The following is a 21,065-nucleotide window of genomic DNA, read 5'->3' on the forward strand; positions in this document are numbered from 1 at the left end:
GTACTTTTATATTTCTATTAAACAGCAGAGGACACATTCTTGGAAGCATAAGTTAGTCATCTCTGCTTTCGGGTTATCATGATACCAATTCAATGGTAAGTTATTTCTTTGAAAAAAACAAATGCCATTCAAGGTTTGGCTTTTCTGCTCTTTTTGCAGGGCTAGTTCAGGTAGCATCTGTTATATTTTCATTTCATTTAAGCAGAGATAAAGTAGCATTTTACTAGGAAACAATTCCAGGATCTAGGTAGCAAATCTCATGAATTTCATTGCTGTTGCTTTTTCAGTCCTCTGAATGTACTAGAATTTCTGAAGAATTGCAGAGGGAACAGTTATAATGTCACAAATCTTTTGATTTAATTTGAGATCCGACAGTTAGCTTGCCGTGTAAGTGTTGTACAAACTCCAGGCAGACAAGCAAAAATTGATTGTTAATTTGCCAGGAAATAGTTGTGTGGCAAGTCAGCATTACAGTTGGCGTATGAGGAAGCCTGAGTAGTAATCAGTCATCTCTTTGCAGTAATTGATGTTTACTGCACTAGAAAATTTGGAACTGGATCCAGCTTCAGATACAGATTCTCTCAAATTTTGCTTGGTCCCCTCCTGAATTTGAGGGTGAATTGAAAGGAATATTGTTGATGTCCCGTACACTACAAGGCAGTGAAACTTTTCTCTAGCAGTGACATTTTCTAACTAAAGTGGCATTCATAAGCATTTTTATATGGAAAGTCATAGGAAATTCAAGTAACATGGGAAGGGTGAATTCAGGCCCCTCATTCAGAGATATTTTTTTTTTGTCAAATTGTTCCGAGAAGTTCCAAAAAGTAAAACATCTCCTGCAGAGGGCAAACCAACTAAAGCACGATAATGGGCTTGGTAAATAGTATCAAAGGGAACATTCATGGGCAAACTTAAATCTTAAGGACTGAGAGAAGTTTATCTATCTCATTTCTAAATATGGTCTTCATGCTGTTACTGGCAAATTACGGTGCCAGCTCTTCTTAACAGGCGGTATATCTTAGGGATGAATTGCAAAATTGCACGTCGAGCCCTTCAGGAGATTTGTCTATCGCTTATTTAGTGATTAACTTGAGCTTCATGGGCCTTATTGCACGTTTTTCGGTCGTCTCGATGTTCAATGGTAAAATAACTTCACATTTCAAATATGAATTGTGTAAGAAGACTCTTCTGATGACTCCAAAGTCTTTTCAATTATGCGCAAGCCAAGCAAATTGGGTCTGCCTTGGTCACAGCAAATTGTAGCATTGTGTGTTAGACAAGACCCCTACAGCAAAGAAACACAGGATTTCTTTGATAATCCACAATACTTGGAATCTTTCTCCAGATGAAACTGATCTTTGTCTTCACAGGTCAGTAGTTAACATTTATATTGCTCTGTTTGTTTCAACCTGAATTATCCATGCTGGCCTGTGCACTATAAAAGTCTAAATAATTGGATTTTGTACTTTGCAGAACAGGAGATACTGGGTTCAGAACATTACATCAGAAAGCAGTAATGCAGCCCTATACCTCCATAGACTCAATGTATGGGCTAAAAGAGGCATCGCTGCTTTTACACACTCTTCTCTCTTAGGGTCTTTGGATCTAAAAATGGTCAATGGGATTTTTGCATGAATAGTGGAGACTAATTTCCTCTTAAAATATATTTATCCTACACTCATTTCGTAGCTCACTGGGATGTCCTGTGTAAATTCTGTGTTGTTCAGAGGACTCTTGATAAATAACGGGGCTAGACTAAGATCTGACCTTGCTCAAGCCTTTTTTGCACCTAGATCTAGGTCTAACTCTTCTCTAAATAAAGCTATGAACAAACCAGCATGCCACTTGAGTTCAGCGATGTACTGTGGGGATTTTTCTGGTTTTTCCATGCTGCAAACTCAAACCTGTGTAGTGCCCAGAGACTGTGATATAAACCAGCCTTTCCAGCCTCTGGAGCTGCCATCTTAACCTCGAAAAACGCATGGCATCAGTAGGAATTACTGGAACTGCCAATAAGGAAGCATTCATTAGGTCATATCACAGCTAAGCATATTTTATAACTCACTGATTAGTCTTGTCCTTTCAAAGTAGTGGAAAATGTCTTATGCTCTGCTTTTGTTCTTCATTGATTTTTCCCCTTTTTGTATGTTTGATGCCTTTTTCCCCAGGGCCTGCCTGCAGAGCTGGCTCAAAGCTTCTTACCGGAGTAGGTAAATGGTGGAGTGCTGCCTCAAAGTTCAAAGTAAAGGCAGGAGCATATTCTACTGTTGCAGGATGGGAAGTCCCATCTTATTCCTCTCTCCTTCCCTATGCTTCACAAACCTACAAGATTATATTTAACCTGATCTATAAAAAAAATCCTAGATTTGCTTTCCCTGCTCACTTTTTGCATCCAGAGGAACTGCCAAGTGTTTTTCATCACAGAGCTCAAGCTGGTCATCCCAGCTCCCCAGGAATCTCTGCCAACCAGATAGATATCGTTTATATTGGGAGATCTTATGCTTGCTTTTTGGTATCTGATTTTAATACCTGGTCAACAGGCTGTTTAAGGTACTTTGACCTCCTGTAAAGAGTATCATCTAAATTATTATTTCCCCCTAGAAAACGTCATTTTCCAAGGCTGCAAGTTTCCCAACAAAACCCCACTGTACCATAGGGCTTCTGACTGCCTTATTTCCAAACTCCAAGAACTAAATCCTATCTCACATCTTGCCTTTATAAGAGCCAGGACTCCACCCCTTCTCGCCTGCCCTGCACCTGTTCACCAGCTGTGTGGCTACCTTTCTTCCCCGCAGGTTTGTGCATCCTACCTAATCATTTAGTCTCTCCAGAAGTGGTTGGAAATGAGGAGAAGCTAGCACCAGTGGACCTGTCTCCTCTTGATGGAGCACTTGGCATGCTCTGATTTCACTCCCTGAGTTTGCTGGGAGCCCCAGGGAGGTCTTGGAGGCTTTAGCTTGCTTTAATGACACGCCTGGTCTTTAATGTTCAGAAATGAATGCAGTGCAACATCTACAAGGGATTTTCAGATTGAATTGCTTTTAAAAATATCTGATAGACAATTTGTTAGATACTATAACATACTGTGCTGCAAAGCAGGAGACAAAATCACCCTTTTGAATCTAGTTTTGACAAAAAAAATTATTATGAAAGTGAGCTCTGACTGGTTTCCATGGCTACCATCTACTGTACATCACTATTCACTGTGACCAGCATTTTAAATGGCCCAGGGTGAGTCCTCAGTATACTGCTTCTTTTCTGTGACATATTGTGTGTCACATTATAGAGGCAGTTTCAGCTGCTGACTGTGACACTGAGATTTGCTTTTATAATACATTGAATAAATTAAATTCCATATAAATATTACACTTGGAATGCGGCGCAGTTAGCTGAACACTTCAGACAAAAAAAAATGCTGCAGTAAAGACTGTATGTTACAACCTGACTTTCTTCTTTTGTTTAAGTGAAGATAAAGTTTTTTTCAATGACACAGGCTTTAATGATTGTGATACGTGCTCCGAGAAAGAAAAACGCATTATAGCACATTTCTAAGTTAGGTGTGCATGTTTTTCATCTCTTAATTGTAATGCAGACACTTTGGTCGCAATGTATGAATCAATCTCTTGTGATGCTTTCCCATGGAGTTCTGTCAACAGGAACATCTTCTAAAGGGTGCTGACAGTAGCTAGATATTACACACTTTTTGTTATCGCATATCACCATTCCCTTGATGAGACTGTTTCGTAGAGAACAAATCACTAGATCCTTTCAACTTTATTCATTTTTTTTCTGTTGGAAAATGTTTTGAAATGAAAAGTGACAGGTGGGGGAGGGATTTGTCAAAGTTTTCTAGTCCCATGGTGAAGGATGCAGTTGAGCATACTGAATCGTCAGTGGGCTACCCTGTCCCCAGCTCAATGCTGGCTGAATAGCTGAATTCACATCAGATTAGTCCCAGTATAATCCTGTGGATGAATTCAGGTTAGCATTTATGCACATGTTCAAAGTTGTGCCTCTTTACGGCTGGAAAAGCAGTAGCTCTTTTTCCTCCCAATCTTGCTATCTGTCCAATTTGGAGGAGGTCTTTAATGCACCGCTGATGTTTTGCTGCACTCACACAAGCAGAAAGAAGAACCTTCTTAATGCCAGCTGCTTATTCTAAGTATCTGATCATTTTGAATCCACTGGAGCTTCACTACAATGGCACCAAGCATAATAAATTTGCTCAGTATTCATAGAGATGTCAGAGCCAAGTGCTGGAGAGTTATTTGGTGTTGGGTGAGCATTAATAAGATAATGTTTTAGATAGAATGTTGCACAGCAATGAATTCTATATTAGGCAAATCAGATATTAATGTTAACAGCATGATTGTTTTTTAATATTAATATCTGAAATAAGCCACTTCATTTTTTTCTCAGCCTTTAAAATGTTTCCCATCACAAAAAATCATATTTTACATTGCTTTGACTTTTCTATGTCAATTAGTTTTCCCCCTTTCTCTCTTATTAAGTTGTATGCAATGCTTCAATTTTCTCAGAAATGGGGGTCAATGTCATCTTAAATGATTTGAAAAGGCTTTTACCAGTGATTTTTTTTTTTTTTTGGACGCACAGTATTAGGATTGGGATATTCAAGGCTGGGCAGTAGCATTTTCTAGGTTCCCTGTGTGCTTAGCCAAGAATGGAATAAAGGAATAACTTATATTTATTCCTATCTCATCCTAAACTCCTCACTCTTGCAATGCATTTATAACGTGCTCATTTATATTGATCAGCTTCATGATTTTGCATATTGACTCCTGAGTGCCCTTAGTAGAGGCTAAGGCTTGAGTGTCTTGTTCCCTCTACCCACAGACTGGTTAGCTTGAACTTCTACCCGATGCCTCCAGGAGAGGGCTGCAGGAAACTGCAGTAGATGTTTTACTTCTGATACCCAGTTTGGCAAGTGCGCTATAGTATTTGGAGGAAAAACGAGGGGGGAAAAAAAAGTTATACTCCTGGTTTCCCTTCACCAGGTAACTGAGGTTGAGTTGCTGCCACCCTCTTCTCCGATTAAATGCATACAGAAAAAAATCTTCATGAAAAAGAAACCCCATCTTCTTCAGAATGAGTTCACACAGCTAAGCTTATTGAGAGGAAATAAGCTGAAGTTTTGTTAAAATCATGGGGATCTCAGGAAGGCTACAAGTTGTCAGATGTAATGACTGTGCGTGAATACGCTTGCCCAGAGCCTAAAAACCAATGGTAAGAGCTTTGGTCTTATTCACCATATGGTTCTGAGCAGTCACAGTTCATCCAGCCCAACGTATTTGACAGGCAGCCAGATTGCTTCACACTTCACTCCGAGAGGGTTCAAAAGCTGAATGCTGCAAAGTGCGTATCATCACGCGGTAGTACATATGACATTAACATCCCTAGTGAAACCATGCAGCCTAGAATAAAAATAAGGTAGTAGATAGGGGTGTGGAGAACAATGCAGTTAATTGCTTTGATCAAGACAGAATCTATTTGCCCTCACAGACAGCTGTGAATTCTGATACAGTTGTGGAGGTGGGGAATTGGACTTCTCTGAACACAAGCTACGTGATCCCGACAGTATGGCAGGTATCTGCGACAAAAGCTATTGTAACAGCTAGAGCTAAGTGTGACTTAAAGTTGTTGCTAGGATGGATTTGTTAGCCTCCATAAGCAGCTATGGGTCTTGTCAAATCTACTGGTGTGTAAATGTCCACAGACTACAGTGTCACCGTTCGCTTAACTGAATGTACCTGGAAATAGAATTTTTTAGCTACTAAAAGTTATCTTGTTTGATGTTACTCATCTATCCCACGTACAGCAGTGCCTAGATTAACACATTAGAGGCAAATCGGTCGTTCCATGGTCCAGTGCCTTGGACTAAAAACTCGTAAATCCTAAAGTTATTTTTTGTTCTGTTTTTATGTTTCTGCAAGTAACTGATACTAATCAGATAGCTTGCTTGCTCAGCTCAATAAACGGATATTTAAAAATGCTAGGAAACTTACTGCCACTTGTAGAAAGTGCAATAACTTTGCTTGCTTGTATGTGCCTTAAGGGGAAAAAAAAAAAAAGGTAAAGGTCTCTCAGTTATGAGAGAGAGATACATGTCCTACTGGAAGTCTTTCAGTCCTGTGCATGTTTCTCAGATGCTTTAACAAGAAGAATCTTTGTCTAAACAAGTCATTAAAGAGCTAAAAAACAGTGGGTAAACAGTTTTTAGCTGTCAGCTTAAAAATGGCAGAGGCAATTGTTATTCATGGGATAATAACTAAAACAAATGTATGTTGGTGTATATATAAAGTTATGTATGTGTATAATGTGTGTGTGTATATATATATCTATATACCATTTATATAGAGAGTAGCAACTTTTAGGTGAAGTAGAACCTTGAATATCTCTGCATTAATTGTATGAGCTAGCATTTAAAGAGCTGAAGACATTGCAGCTAATAGCAGGCTCCACACAGTTCAGTGAACTTTAGATCAGGACCTAAATTACTGTACTACTGCATTTTTTTCCATCTGTTTTGTGAGCTGTCAGGGCAAGTGTCCAATGCATTTCAAGAAGAAATAGGCAACAAATAATACACGAGGCAAAACAGAGTCAATCACTATTTTAGTAGTGTTATCTAGAGAGAATGCAAGGTCATTAAGGCACCTGACTACGCTTTATCATGTCTGATGGTAATAATTTACTTTCAATAGACTTAATGGCCTGAAGTATTATGCTATTATCATGTCAGTGCTCTATTACGTGAGAATGCTAGAGAGAGTGCTAGCAGCAGCTTAGTTAGAACACTTTCTTCAGAAACCATTATGGTGCACGTTATAGAAAATGCTATAACATTGTTATTTAAAAGGATGTAAGAAAAAAGAACTTTCTTAATGTGTTAACAGCCACTGTCCTAATTCATGATCTCTAACACAATAACATTGAGCATTACAGTGCGTGGGAGATTAGCTTTGGAATAGGGAAGAAAGGGAATTTTTTTTAGATGAAGAAGAAAGACTGTAGAAAGATTGAAGGTAGCTCCTCTAGAACTTGCAGGCATTTTTTTTACAAAGCCCAAGTGTATTTTTTTTTTCATTTATTTTAATTTTTAAATAAAATTAACTCTTATGTTTCTTCATGTTGTGTGTAAATCAGAGGCGTTTATCTAACTGCAGGATATGTGAAATGATTTGGGTTATAGATATGGGATTCTGTTTATAAGTCAGACCTAACTCTGCACACCCATATGATATAGATACCAAACAATTTTTGCATATGCTAATATGGATTAAGCTGCTGGCTTCCTCGCAGGGAATTGTTACATCTTTCACCAACGTGACTTTTCACGTCACTGTCTGGGGGTCTGTGGGAGGTTGTCAGTGACTGGACTTCCTATTAGACAGGGCTGGACGCAGGGCCAGAATAGGCCTTCATAAGAACAGAGAGGACTGCCCAATAGTGCAAAACAGCATTCCCTGTCTCACGATAGGCGTAGGTACCACACAGGATGATGCTAATAGGGAGCGACTGCCCCTTAGCTCTTCTGATAAATTTCTTCCTGCTCACAGAGGTACCTTCTCCTTATGTTACATTTATTTCCCTCGGGTCCCTGTGGGATGTCATACAGGTCCCTATCAGGCATCTGGTGTCTGAATAAATGGATTATTTCAATTTCTAGGGCTGTTGCTAGATAATTTTTGCCAGCACTGGGCACCTACACAGAGGATCCCAGGAGTTTAATTATCTTGCATCCATTTTAAATACTTGATTCCAACATGGAAGTAAACACAGCAGAACATTATTTAGGTATATAGCTCACTGCTAATGGAGACTTTAAAATTCAAATGGAAAAAAGAGTTCTCCTGTTTAAATATGGAAATACCACCTCCGCAGTTTCTGCCCAGTCCTGTAAGACAGGGCGAATGAGATGGCTTACCGAATGAGTTTACCTTTTTGGCTTCATATCATTTGTTTAGTCCTTTTAATCTGTGAGGCTTCCCGGCATCAATACGTATTCCAAGGGAATCTACTGGGACAGGACTCGGGTGCAATATCGCCTTCGCTTCTATTACTTGACACAGCATGTTTTCCCACTGTCTGCAACAGCTGGGGTATCTGCACAGCCCACCCCCTCGTCCAGGCACAGGATCTTGCAGGGTAGCTCAATCACAGAAAGCTAGAGGGCCAGATCCCAAATTTGGCCCTACCTTTCATCACAAATTGAGTGTATCAGTAGCTTTGGACTGGGTGTACAAATACTAGAACGTGCATCCGGATGTCCCCCTCTCTGCTGTTCTCCTCCTTCCTGCAAAGGCTGGAGCAGCAATTGCCAGTGGCTCTGTGCAGACGCCAGAGGAACTGTTCAGTTAGGGCTAGAGGCCCTCATCCCTCTGGGTGAGGGCAATGAGCCTTCCCTGCAGCCTACCAGCTGGCCTGTGCTTCTGCATCATATCATTCTCTGTATGTACACATCACATTTTCAGATGTATACCTTATTTTTTGTTCTATTTCTAAATATTCAAAATATCCTGAGATACCTTTCAGCTGAAGTTTAATGATTTTCAGTTAAGCCTATAGATTGCTGTATTTTAAATGTAAATTACTGTGAAAAAATAGAAGAATTAAAGCAAATGAGGAAAAAATATACTTAAATTATTTTTGTGTGCATGTTAAACCTCCTACTGTTGAATTTAGCATAGAGAAAATAATCTACCTGCCTGCAGTGTGAAGTAATTTGCTCTACTAGAATGACAGAGATATTCCCAAAGGTAAGCTACTGCTCTGGAGAAAGAAAACAGCATTACACATTTAAGGCTTCAATGGTTAAAACGTTTACTTCATAAATATTAAAGCCAAGCCAAAGCTTCCAACTCTCCCACTCCTGCAAAAGATGATTTTCAGTCACTGCGAAGCGGAGAGGGTGTCGGTGAAGATACTGAAAAGGATCAATATAGTTCCCTAGCAACAGGCCTACGTGCCTGGGCTTCCTGCATCCACAGGGACAATTTTTTTCCCTGACCTGACCCACTAAATCAAGGCAGCGTTTTTCCTGTGCTTCCATTGTGCTAACTTAGAGCAAACATTTCCACTGTTCTCTCCCTCTCAAATCAACCAATAGGTATGATAAACGAGCAGCAGTGGAAGGGAGGACGCTAATTATACCTTTTATTCTAAAAGATGAGTATATTGTCTGTCAGAATAATCCTTTAAAGAACCGTAACTCTGTGATGGGGAGGAAAACTCAAACCCTCTGATACAATTATTACTTTCTAATATCATGTGATAGACCTAATGTTGGTTTTATTGTAGAGCAATCACAGCCCATAGCCATGGAGAACAGGTTCTGGAACAGAGGTTACTTTAGCTATGTTCACATGGCCGCATAGTTATTACAATCTGATGGAAAATATAGACCGTGAAAAGCATACATTACTTCTTTGTTTTGCCTTTCTTTTAACCTTGGGGCACTTTATAACTCAATTGTAGGTGGTAGCTTAGAAATCATTTTATTTCCTGTTATGAAACAGCCTTTCTAGGACTCTTCCATTTTCCATCAGAAAATTCTGACCAGTGTGCGTGTTTTATTTTCCCTTCCTGTATATTCAGAGCCCATACAGGGACTGCATAAAAAGTCTGACTGTTTCAGTTACAAATGTGGTTACCTAACCAAAAAAAGACATGAGGAGAGAAGAAACAGACGGCTAAATGTTAACTAAGAGTAAACTCGGACTACGAGGCTTCCTGAGATAATTATTTTCATCAGAACCTTGTAGGGAGAAATGGACAGCACATGTTCTGTGTCAGAAAAAGAATCATATTTTACTACTGTTGTCATGGAAGTATGTGTTATTCCTGATACAAAATGAAAACACAAAATGAAAATACGAAACAAAACGAAAAACCTTCTACTGTTGTGTTAGGTTTTTAAACAGCCTGTCTGACCTCTGTGTAAAATGACTGGGTCTGCTAAAGTGATAGATGATTAACTCATTCCTTTGGCTACAAAAAATCATCTTACGGATCCTGGTTTGAGCTGTCTTCACAGGATCATTGTACATAAAAGCATCCATTTAGCTTAGAAGTTCTGAAAATCTGAAAAAAATGCATTATCTGCCTTAAATACAGCATTTACTCAGAATACTTTCTACCTCAAAATAGACAGTTAATACTTACACAGGTCTTTCCCTGCTCCCTCTCCCCTCAAGTAGTTTCAGTACATTATGTTAAAAGCAAAACAACTGAACGTTATACAGGCCATGTTGGTTTTTTTTTCTTGATTATCCCATTGGTAATTAAATTGTATAGATGTAACTGAGACCCAGACTGAGTGTTCAGTTACAGATAAGGATGAATTTTGCATCTTCTGAAGTCTATGGCCACGAGCCATTAACTTCAGAAGGAAGCGTCAGGCTGGCACCCCTGTTGAGAGGCTAAATGAGGGTAATAGCAGCTGAAATAAAGACGAAATTCTAATGAACCTTGTTTTCTTTTTTTTTATATGTTTGCCTTAAAACTACTCTTATTATAACTTGTGTTAGTCACACTACCCCATCTTTAACTTGCTTTTAATTAGCAATTAATATCCAAACTCATTAGTTACTAGGCAATCTATATAGCTTAGACTATACGCACTTCATGCTTAATTTTTTTACTGTGTTAGCAAGCAATCTCTCCTATTCTGAAAGAGATGAAGACTTTCCTTCCACCTTCTGTCAGCCTAGAGAGACTATGAGAACGTGAGATGATCTTTTCCTTCATTTCCGTCTTGTTTCAAGTAGGCTTAGCTGGACACATATATCAGACTCTGGGTATGGTGTCATTGTGAAGGTTTGTGCTCGAAATTAATTAGGAAGGAAACACATCAAGCATGTACTGCCAGCAGCTATTATGCCAAAATGGAAATGAAGGCCATATCTTATATATGTACCTGTTTTTTATTAACAAAAACAATACTCAGGAATAGGGCAAGACGACATCTTCTCTGACAGTCAAATGTTTTGACAGATCAACTATGAAAGATGAAAAAAGCTCCCATGTCTCCAAAAAGCTACAAGAATAATTGAACAATTTGGGCTCACTGAGGTGTAGAGGGCACAGCTAGAGAGTGCTGGCACAATTCTTTAGGGCTTGACAGCTCCTTGGGAAGAGTCTATTTTTTCAGTAAGCTGCTCATTAATCAGGATTCTTTGTAACACTTGGGATAGCCCCTGGCCCTTAATCGATTATCCTTTCTTGGTAGGACAGTAGACAGTTCAGCAAAATATAACTCTGATGAACCACCAGGTTTGGATTTTATATTTTACGGAGTGGAAGATACTTCCTGGCTGCTATAGGCAGTTGAACTGGCTGCTTGTTTGAGGACAGTGAATAGTCAATAGACAATAAAACATTACAGATTATCTGTTCAGAGGAAATAATCTGTAAAAAATGACCCATCAAAGTAATTGAGAGCCTAAGTTCCAAAGAGCCAAGGAGGAGATGGAGGGTAGGCACTTCCTTGTGGAGTTCAGTGCCCTCCCAAGCTGAACTAAAGCTGCCTATGTGCAGCTAGCAGCCAGCCATGGCTGCTGATGAGAGTCATGCAGGTGCTTCCTGTCAGCCAGGATCTCCTGGGTACTGCCCTTTGGAAGTCCTGGCCACCCAAGAGGTGCATAGCTGAGCCTGTACCCTTACACCAGCCCCCAAATTGCTCTACCCGGCGAGCAGCCCTAGCCATCAGGCTAGGCCGAACTGGTCATCCTTTTTATCCTTCTTTTAGGCTACCTCACAGAAGAGTAGAGTTGGAAGACTTATGAGAGCATACAAAAAAATGAGCAAGACTGATGGCAGTTTCTCCTCCCGGTAGTGTTTGTGCTTTATTCAATGACTTTTCATGCAGAATGCATAAGCAGACCCTGCTGAAGGTATTAATGCTCCAAACCCTCAGGGGACCATCCTTATCCAGTGGGCTATAAAGTCACTGAGAAATATGAATGCAACTATAAAATAAGTGCTTCTCCAAACATCAGACCTATCCAAGAGTAGAGGCAGCAGCTCTATACATTTACTAGACCCCATAAATCCTGATTATCTAGTCTAGTTATCATTTATCTTTTCCTACCAAGAATTTATGTGCTTAGGAAATAAAATACAATGAGAGATATAAGCTTGATCATACAGAAAATCCTTGAGCACTGCTATTACTTTCAGGGGTCAGCATGCCAAATTTTTATAATATTTAAACTATTGTATTTTCTGCAAAGGGAAAACAATTTTAAAATCAAATTAGTAGAGATTTACCAATCTTTGCAAAACTGTGAAGTATATTTTTAACTGAAAGCCTATGTTGTTGCACTTATGAAATATTGGTGGATATGTACAAAGTTGAGGCACTGATATTTCTAAATATAGGATTCGGTTTATTTATTGGAAACTTAAATAACCAATTTTTTTCACGTGGGTAAATTCCCAGGGTCTGTTGTGTTAAAGATCCGAATAACCTTTAGTCAATACACGACTAATATCAGCTACAGTAATAACTAGTGGGTAAGGCCTGTTACACCCATCTTTTTTGGAGTTTAGTTGTCAGATCAACAGATCCAACATTGCTATGAATAAGGCAAACAAACTGTCCAGTCTTATCTCTGTTCTTTCCATAACCAAGCAACTTACTCCATTGGTAGGAAAAGGAAAAGCAGCTTCCCTGATTTGAAGGCCTTGCTTGCTTCAGGGTAGAATTTTTCAGAACCCTAATATAACTTCCGCTGCATTGACATGTTGTTTGGCTTCTCAGTTCATCCACCTTCGAGCAATTTTGTAGGGAGTGAAAGTCGGCGATGCGTCTCAGGTCTGCTGCTCTTCACAGCCAAATATCTTATGGCTTGAAGATATGTCAATATAGGGCTAGATGGTCATGACACAAATTAATATGCTTGGAACAAGAACTACCAAGAATGCATATCTGATAATAGATGCACTTAATACAGCAAAACAGGAATATACAGAAGGAAGATTTAAATCATTTATAGTAGATTTCTTTCAAGCTCATCTTGATCAGGGAGGCAGAGTTTTTTCCTTCAGTTTGGAACATGTGTTCCATTTGTGTTTCATGTGTTCCATTTGTGTAATTTGTTGTTGTGTAGACCATTTCTGCTTTCCGAACATTTAGTAACTAAGGCAGGACTTTCATCGTATCATGTTTGGTGGCAATTACTATGTTTTCAGGTATTTCACAATTTTTTGTAGTATATGATAATTCTGTCAGCATTTTTCTTAATGAAGGAAAGTCTTGACCTGTACATGTAAGAACCTATGCAACTCTAAGAATCTGATACACGCAATGTCAGGCTTATTGTATGGCCCTTGAGAACATGATTTTCAGACAGGAATGGAACTCCATGGATATGCAACATCTTTAAAGTAATCCAATTTGCTTTTTGCCTTTACAGAAGTATAGGACTTATCAACATAATTATTTTTTCACATAAGATTTCCCTTCTCTACTGTCCTTAATATGATGACCAAAAAAGCTGGACAATAGGATGAGAAGCACCACCAGCAAGTTTTTGAGTGAAACTAAATGGGGGAAGTCATAAAGGCATTTAGCAGGCAGGGCTGCAATTCAGAGGGACATTGAAAAGCTGGAGGAACAGGCCAAAAGGAGCTTCCTGAAGCTTAGCAAAGACAAATCCTGCACTTGTTACAGAACAACCTCAGGTGCCTAGGGGCAGAGCTGCAGGTCTTGGTGGGCCACAACTTGAGCATGTGTTGGTAGTATGCACCTGTGGCGGTGATGGCTACTCACACATTGAACTGCTTTAGCAAAAACTAAACAAGAAGTTGAGAGGCGTGTTTATTTCCCTCTGCTCAGCACTGGAGAGGCCCCACCTGAAATGCCGTGTCCAGGTTTGGGTTCCCCAAGACGGACAGCAAGATAAGGTCAACAAACTGGAGGGGATCCAGCAGGAGAAGGGCCAGGAGGATAGTCAGGGGTTTGGAGAGCATCAAGTGCAAGGAGAAGCTGAGGGAACTTTGTTTAGACTGTAGAGAAGATGGACTTTTCAGAGTTGTGCAGTGCAAGGACAAGAGGCAATGGTTGCATGTTGTAGCAAGGGAAGTTCTCATAGGCATATGGAAAAAAAAATCTTGACCTGAGTGTTTAAACACTGGGACAAATTGGCCAGAGACATTTTGGAACCCTGTTTTTTGGGATGTTCAAAATTTGACTGGCAAGGCCCTGCACTACCTAATTCAGTTTTGAAGTTGGCCTTACTTTGGGTGGGGGTTGTACTAGATCACCTCAAGAAGTGCCTTCCAACATTCTATTTCCTATTTCTTTTGTGTATTCTGACTTTTGAATAAAATAGTTCCATTACACTTTTGAGTAAAATGTGAAACACATGGAGGTTACATGGGAACAGGATTTTAAATAAAACCATATAAGTTGGAATCAATATTTGTTAAAGCGCGAATGTAAAATGTTAGGTGTGTTTTCACTAGCTATTAGTCTTTCAGCATTCATGGCAGTGTTGCCCACATTTGGTGGGGTTTAGTTTTCTTTTTTTTTTCCAGAACAATTATATCTTGCAGTCTTTTTGTTTTATTTTTCCATTCAAAATAGTTTTGCTTATTGCTATTGTTAATAGAGTTGTGACAAAAATGCTTAATGTCCCAAATCATCTGCCCCAAATTTGTACAAGGAATTCTCTTCTAAAGAAGAGTGTCTTCAGCTGAAACGCTTCTCCCCTTTTATACAGCTTGAAGAAAATTTTTCAGTGTTCAGAGACCTCCTGGAAGGAACTGGAGCAATGAATGACTGAATTGGACAAGTAAATTACTCTTCTCTGGCTCTGTAGAGTTTAGGCAGAGAAGACTGAGGAACTTGTGACTTTTACAGCTATCTATCAGTCTATCTATCAATCTTTATACATTTATTTATTTATTTCAATGCTTACCCTGTTATGACAGCAACTGATTCTTTAATAGAGTGGTTCTAATAAATTCAGGGTAGAGCTGACAAGCTAAAGGTCCTATTGGCCCAAACTGATAGACGGGAAGGACCAGTGATACACAGTGACCCTCTGTAAGACATTAGATCTTCAAACTACAGGAACGCTATCCCCTTACTTTTCCAAAAAGCTGTACAAAGGGATTATTCTTTCTGTAAATCTTCCTGTGTTCTTTGCAGGAAGACCTACAGTTATTTAAATGCCAAGAATAAAGCTTCCTATTTAAAATCAGATCACTAAATTGGTATCCAGAATATCCCAGCTTGAAAGTCTCCAAGTTGCATCACTAGTTCTTATACATCATTTCACCACTTAGTTCAGAATATCCTTTTTAGCTTTTAAACAAATAATTTTAAATAACTTTGATGGAATGTGACTGCAGACAAAGTTATACGTACAAATAAGTAATGCTTAATTGACTTATCATTTTCTAATTTACTGTGGTGATAATGAAATCTCATTATTATTTATCTCTTATTGGAAGAGTTTGTATAGTGTTGCAAATATTTACTGCTTTCACTTAGAGATCATAAATAAAGAACTATTTTTCCTCTTCTGTGGCTTTGATTATTCATGAAGTACTAGGTTAACTCAGATCAGCTTTTTCAGTCTTAAGTCAGATAGCCTAGTGCTGGCCTTGCTTTTGTAGCCTTTTACTGTCATTTTACTTGGAAATCTCAAAAGAAAATGCAGAAGTGAAGTGTGTTTCTATATCAGTGAATGTTTCTGGTCCAAATGTTGTGGTATTTTTTTTCCAGTATTTGCTCTTCCTTCATTTCCTATTGATGGTGCCTGGTGAGAGAAATAAAGTTTATTCTTTCCATTGGCGAGTAGCTGGTAACATCCATATAAATAATGTTAACAGTCTGAATGGTTTTGGTAACTGTGGTGGTGCTAATAATAATCTGTGCTCCTAAAAGGCTTACCTCATTGCCTGATAATGATGGTTGGACTTACAGAAATTTAAATTATTTGCTCTGATTCAAAAGATTTTTGCTTTAGTTTAAGTAATAAGGTCGTGTGAAACTTTCCATTCCAGTGTAACAGATTAGTGTATTTAGACAGATGAGGTTGGTGCTTTGACCACGGAGCGTGGGGCATATTTTGGGAAGATACTTGTTGGCTTTGGCTGCTTTAAAGTCAAAGGTCTTTTATAAGGTACTGTAAGGTTGCTATGTGCATATGGATGTTGTGAATGTAGAATTGATGTAATCACAAATGTATCATAAATTAACTCAATAGAATAAAGTATCTCAGATTAAAAAATTGAATGCATGTAAGCAAGCAAAGAAATTGAAATTTGGGGGCTATTGAAAAGTCTATTGGAAGAAAATAATTCACAGTTTTGCCCAAGATGATATATTCAGCATTTGTTGATCATTTTGTTTTACAAGTCCAAGAAGCCAACACTATATATAGAATAGTAAACTGCTGGTAACACTTTACTTTAGAAGAGTACTTTTTAGTTCTAATAATAGCGTTAACTTTGCATTCTAAGTTTCTGTTAAAATAAATTCATACTTTCCATATAACAATGCTGAACCTGCAAAAGTAGCAAAGAGTAAATAGGCGCTACAAAATCTCAGTTCGGTCTTTGACTCAACAATATCTTCTTCTTTATGCCCAAATATAACTGTCCTAGGCCTCTTGGACAGACTTATCCCAGCTGCTTGCATTACATATTAATGTATTTTTATCATTTAGATTTCAGTATAGATAACTGTAAAATAGCAATTGCTTTACAGAGGTACCATGTAGAACAATGTAGAAGAACGTAAAATGTTACTAATTTGTATGGAAATGATATTTCCTAGTGCAAACCCCTATGAATGATCTGGATTGACAACAGACAAGATCAAAAAAGGATGAGTATGGTACTGATTTTCTGTCATACTACTACCCCCCCAGGCAACAAAAGCATAGATAACCAAGGAAAAATATTAAATGACACTGCTTCTTTCACATCGGATCCAGTATTACATTTTAAGAAGTAATGTATTTGGCATTTCAAATGGATTGCAAAGGTGTAAATAAAATCAGATTTTTGGCCAGTGATTTTCATAGTCAGGTTATGATTATCTATGAGAATTATCTATCTCTTATTATTATCTTTGAGAATTATTTCACAGCTTTGCTCCAGAAACAATAATTCAGACACTTTGGCTCTGGTAACCAGTCAATAAATTAGGTGATTGGAATAATGTTTGAATCTTATGACTCTAGGCTTTCTTATTTAACAAAAGGAAAAAACTTTTTTTTACATCCATTTTTTTTCCCCCCCTTATGCTCTAATGGTGGATGATGCTGTTACTGCTATGTTCTACAACTATCATCCTAAGCTCATCTGTGCTCTTACGGGTGCCATAAATCCAATTTATAAGTGTGGATTCATGCTTCATGAGAGTTCAGTCTCATGACTGAAGTCTGAAGGACTGTAAACAGTGTCAGAAAGCAAAGGATGCAGCCTCCTTTTTTAAGAAGTCTGGATCTGTTTTAAGTCCATCCTGTATTTAAAAAGCAAAACTGAAACAGAATATTTTTCTCCCATCTACTTAGCACTTAGTCAACATGTATTGCTAAGTCAGTTGCAAGACTACTCCGACCTGGAGATGTTCACATCATAAAACATAAATATATTTGTTATTTGAATTACAGTAGCTTCTAAATACATTAACTAAGCTGAGGTAATTCTAGATATTAGACGTTTGTTTAAGAGACTATCTCAGAGTTCTTAAAGTAAAGCAGCTCAGAGCTGGTCTGCTGGTCTTCTTCAAACTGCAGAGTTACAGCCCAAGCTATGAAGTATTAAAAAAAAAAGTTTATTATTGTTATTATTGTTCTTTCCATTTCGCAGCACAATTCTGGAATTGGCCTAACCCTCGAGGAATTCTGTGGCAGAGCAGAATAACTGATCAAACAGAATAATTTCTATAATATTGGTTATGCTTTTTAACTGAAGAAACCATTGATTGTCTGTAAAAATAAAGGGGTAAATGTGGAAAGTAATCTTAGCAAAATGATGGGGGGGGTTATTTGACTATTTTAATGCATAAATTTATTTTCTTTTGTAGATTTCCATGCGATAGAAGCCAACTCTATGGACTTTTCCACCATTTTAAGTTACAAAATGTAGCCAAAAGGGCAAGGCAGCATAAACAACAGTGGAACTTGACTTTCCTTGTGTTTATTTTTAAGTGACCTAAATCACTGTATCAAATTCTTCCCCATGGAATGGTTAAGTCAAGTTTTAGTAAAATTCCCACCTAGAGGCTTTCAGTAGGATAAACCACATTTCATTATTTGTTGTAAGAACAAGTGAAAACTCCCTGGAAACTCACAGTAGCAGTCGAATGTTAATCATTTGACACCACTGTCCGTCCAAAAAGAAACCTTTACCTCCTTCCTCCCCTACACAGACACCTGCGTTATTAAAAATAGTGAGAAAAAAAAACCAATGAGAACCAATAACAACGGAGATTTCTGATCATGGGTATATTGAAGTTTTTCCTGCTTCTTCTTTGCTGATTTTGCACTATCAACTAATTAAATTTCACATTTATTTTCCTTGTGCAGATTACAATAAGAGGCCTTAAATTTGACATGTATTTCTAGCCTTATTAAAGGTGCCAGTTAAAAGGCAGACGATATCAGTAAATGTCACAAAATGTCTTTAGCTAAAAACCATTACCTGGGAAGAGGCAATTAAGTGCAATTTAGAACTGGTTGAATACTCATCAGTTTTCTCTTCCTCATGCCATAGCTATTTTCAGCCTAGGTTTTCAGAGACATCAGTGCACATATAGGGACAGCTGGATGCTTTTACTTCAGAATTGCAGGCTTTATTTTAAAATATGCTATTAGGATTAATTGACATGAGAGCAAAGACATCTGTCAGTGTCCTGCAAAAAGTATATCATGAAAGTACCCAATTAGCAAATTCAGGAGGAAGTTTAATTAGCCAAATTAATGCTTCATATTTCAGATCCCTAAGTTCTATATTCATGTCAATAATGTCTTATTTCATTTGACATGGGATTATTTCAGCCCTCTTTGTTCTGCTCTTTTCATTAGTTCATCCTTAGTTTGTATCTCAAAGTTGCAATCTGAAAACAATATTTTTTCCACCATTTATACGCATTGCCTATCACATTTGCTAAGATCCAGTTTAGAGCTATGGTAAGTACTCTTTTGATTCAAAATAGGACCTAACTAAAAAGATTAATTGTATTTTTGACCTTCACAGACGAAAGATCAGAATATTTCTAGCTACTGCTGCCTATTCACTTACAGGTTTTAATGACAGCAAACTGCATTAAGCACAGCAATAACCTTCATTAGTTATCTTTGTTCCTCTAAAGAAGAGGAGTATGGGGAATTCAGCATGTTTCCCTATGAGCGTTTTTGATTTAGAGAAGGCTCATAAGATTGCATTGAAAGAGAATATTGTGGAAACTGTCTTTTAAGCTTGGATTATTTATTATTTTGTTAATAGGAGATGATGTTTCATAAAATTTGGCAAGTAACTTGATTGATAAATACATTTTATTCTTGTAAAATTGCTATGAAATGATGAATGAATAGTTCCAAAGATCAGGTTATTACTGGTGGTGATGATGATTTTAGACATGCTCAATTACTTGGTCTTGTAAGAATTAATCTATAGTTTCTCCTCCTATTCCAGTGGTCAGTAGTACATGCTAATTTTATCTCATCATTTCATCATGTTAGTTTCAGAGTTATCTCAGCGAGAGGCAAATTTCTTTCTGAGATGCTGTGCATGTATAGAGATGGCATTTTTATATCACCTGTTTTGAAGAAACTGGTGCTGGTACGTAATAACTGGTGTTCACGGTACTGGAGAATCTGTCTGTCCTCCAAGGCAGGAAGATATATTTTCAGGTATTATGGGGATAGTCTCACATTTTGATTGCTGTTTACATCATTGATTATTGGTCTGCTTTTTCATCAGCTGTTTGGAGATAAGTCTAGAAATACATAAATGCAATGCAGAAAATACAATGCAGAACAAGAAATCTAGAGATTATAACAACCTCTTCATAGTTGAAAATGTCATTCATCACTCAACTCACTGCTAAATGTTACTTATCTGTATTAGCACCTAGAATTCTCATCAAGTGTTGATTAGTCATTTGCTGTTTGCATTACGTCCTGGAATTAGGGCTATTAAGACAACAGTCTTTCTGAAGGCCCTTTGACCCCTTCCTAATCTATGCCAATAGCTAGGTCAATATTCTGAAAAAAAATTAAAAACATACTTAATGATGCTGAAATGTTTCTCATTCATAACCTTAAGTGCTGGCACCGTAAGGTCAGTGACTGGAACCCCTAAATTTAATTTCCCGTATCTCTCACATATACATGTTCTTCGATCCTTTCTGTGACAGTGTTGTGAGCAGTAATAAAATTGCAGGTCATTTTGTACACCAGCTTGCAGAAGAGCTTGTTATATGCAAAGAATGATGAATGATTGTGGAGAGAGATGACCTAAATTCAGTTCTGTGATCAGTATTAAAGATCAGGTCAGCAAAATCCCATGGATTTTTATAAAATTGAGTTCTCATTCTTAACTAAGACTTAATTGTACTTCTTTTTCTTCCTCAACGTTTTAGAGCAGGTATTTCAGTAGACTGAATTTCTATTTCTTGCCATTCCACCCAGCTCCTGAATGAAATGACTGCTGAACTTCAGCTCCTGACTTCAGCACTGTTTTCTTTATACCAGAAACAGTGAAGATCACTTTTCCTAATATGATTTCTTACTTTTGAAGGCAAAGCCCCTTTTTCCGTGAGGACACATGAAAAGTAACTAGAGAACAGTAGGATCAGGCCTAAAATATGCCCAGCTATTTGCCAACACACCAATGAATTAATACAGTCTATTTTTGCAAGTACAGAAATGAGTAAACTTGCATATTTTTTTTCTCACGAGTATTTACATTTTCTCACAGGTTTTTAAATAACTATAAATTGGTGGTGCACTCCAGTGTAGGCTGCTCTTCACGTATGCATTATAGGTCTATCTCCTCTGCTGCCTTCTCTATACATCTAT

This window comes from Struthio camelus, chromosome 2 (genome assembly GCF_040807025.1).
Source record: "Struthio camelus isolate bStrCam1 chromosome 2, bStrCam1.hap1, whole genome shotgun sequence".
NCBI classification, from domain to species: domain Eukaryota; kingdom Metazoa; phylum Chordata; class Aves; order Struthioniformes; family Struthionidae; genus Struthio; species Struthio camelus.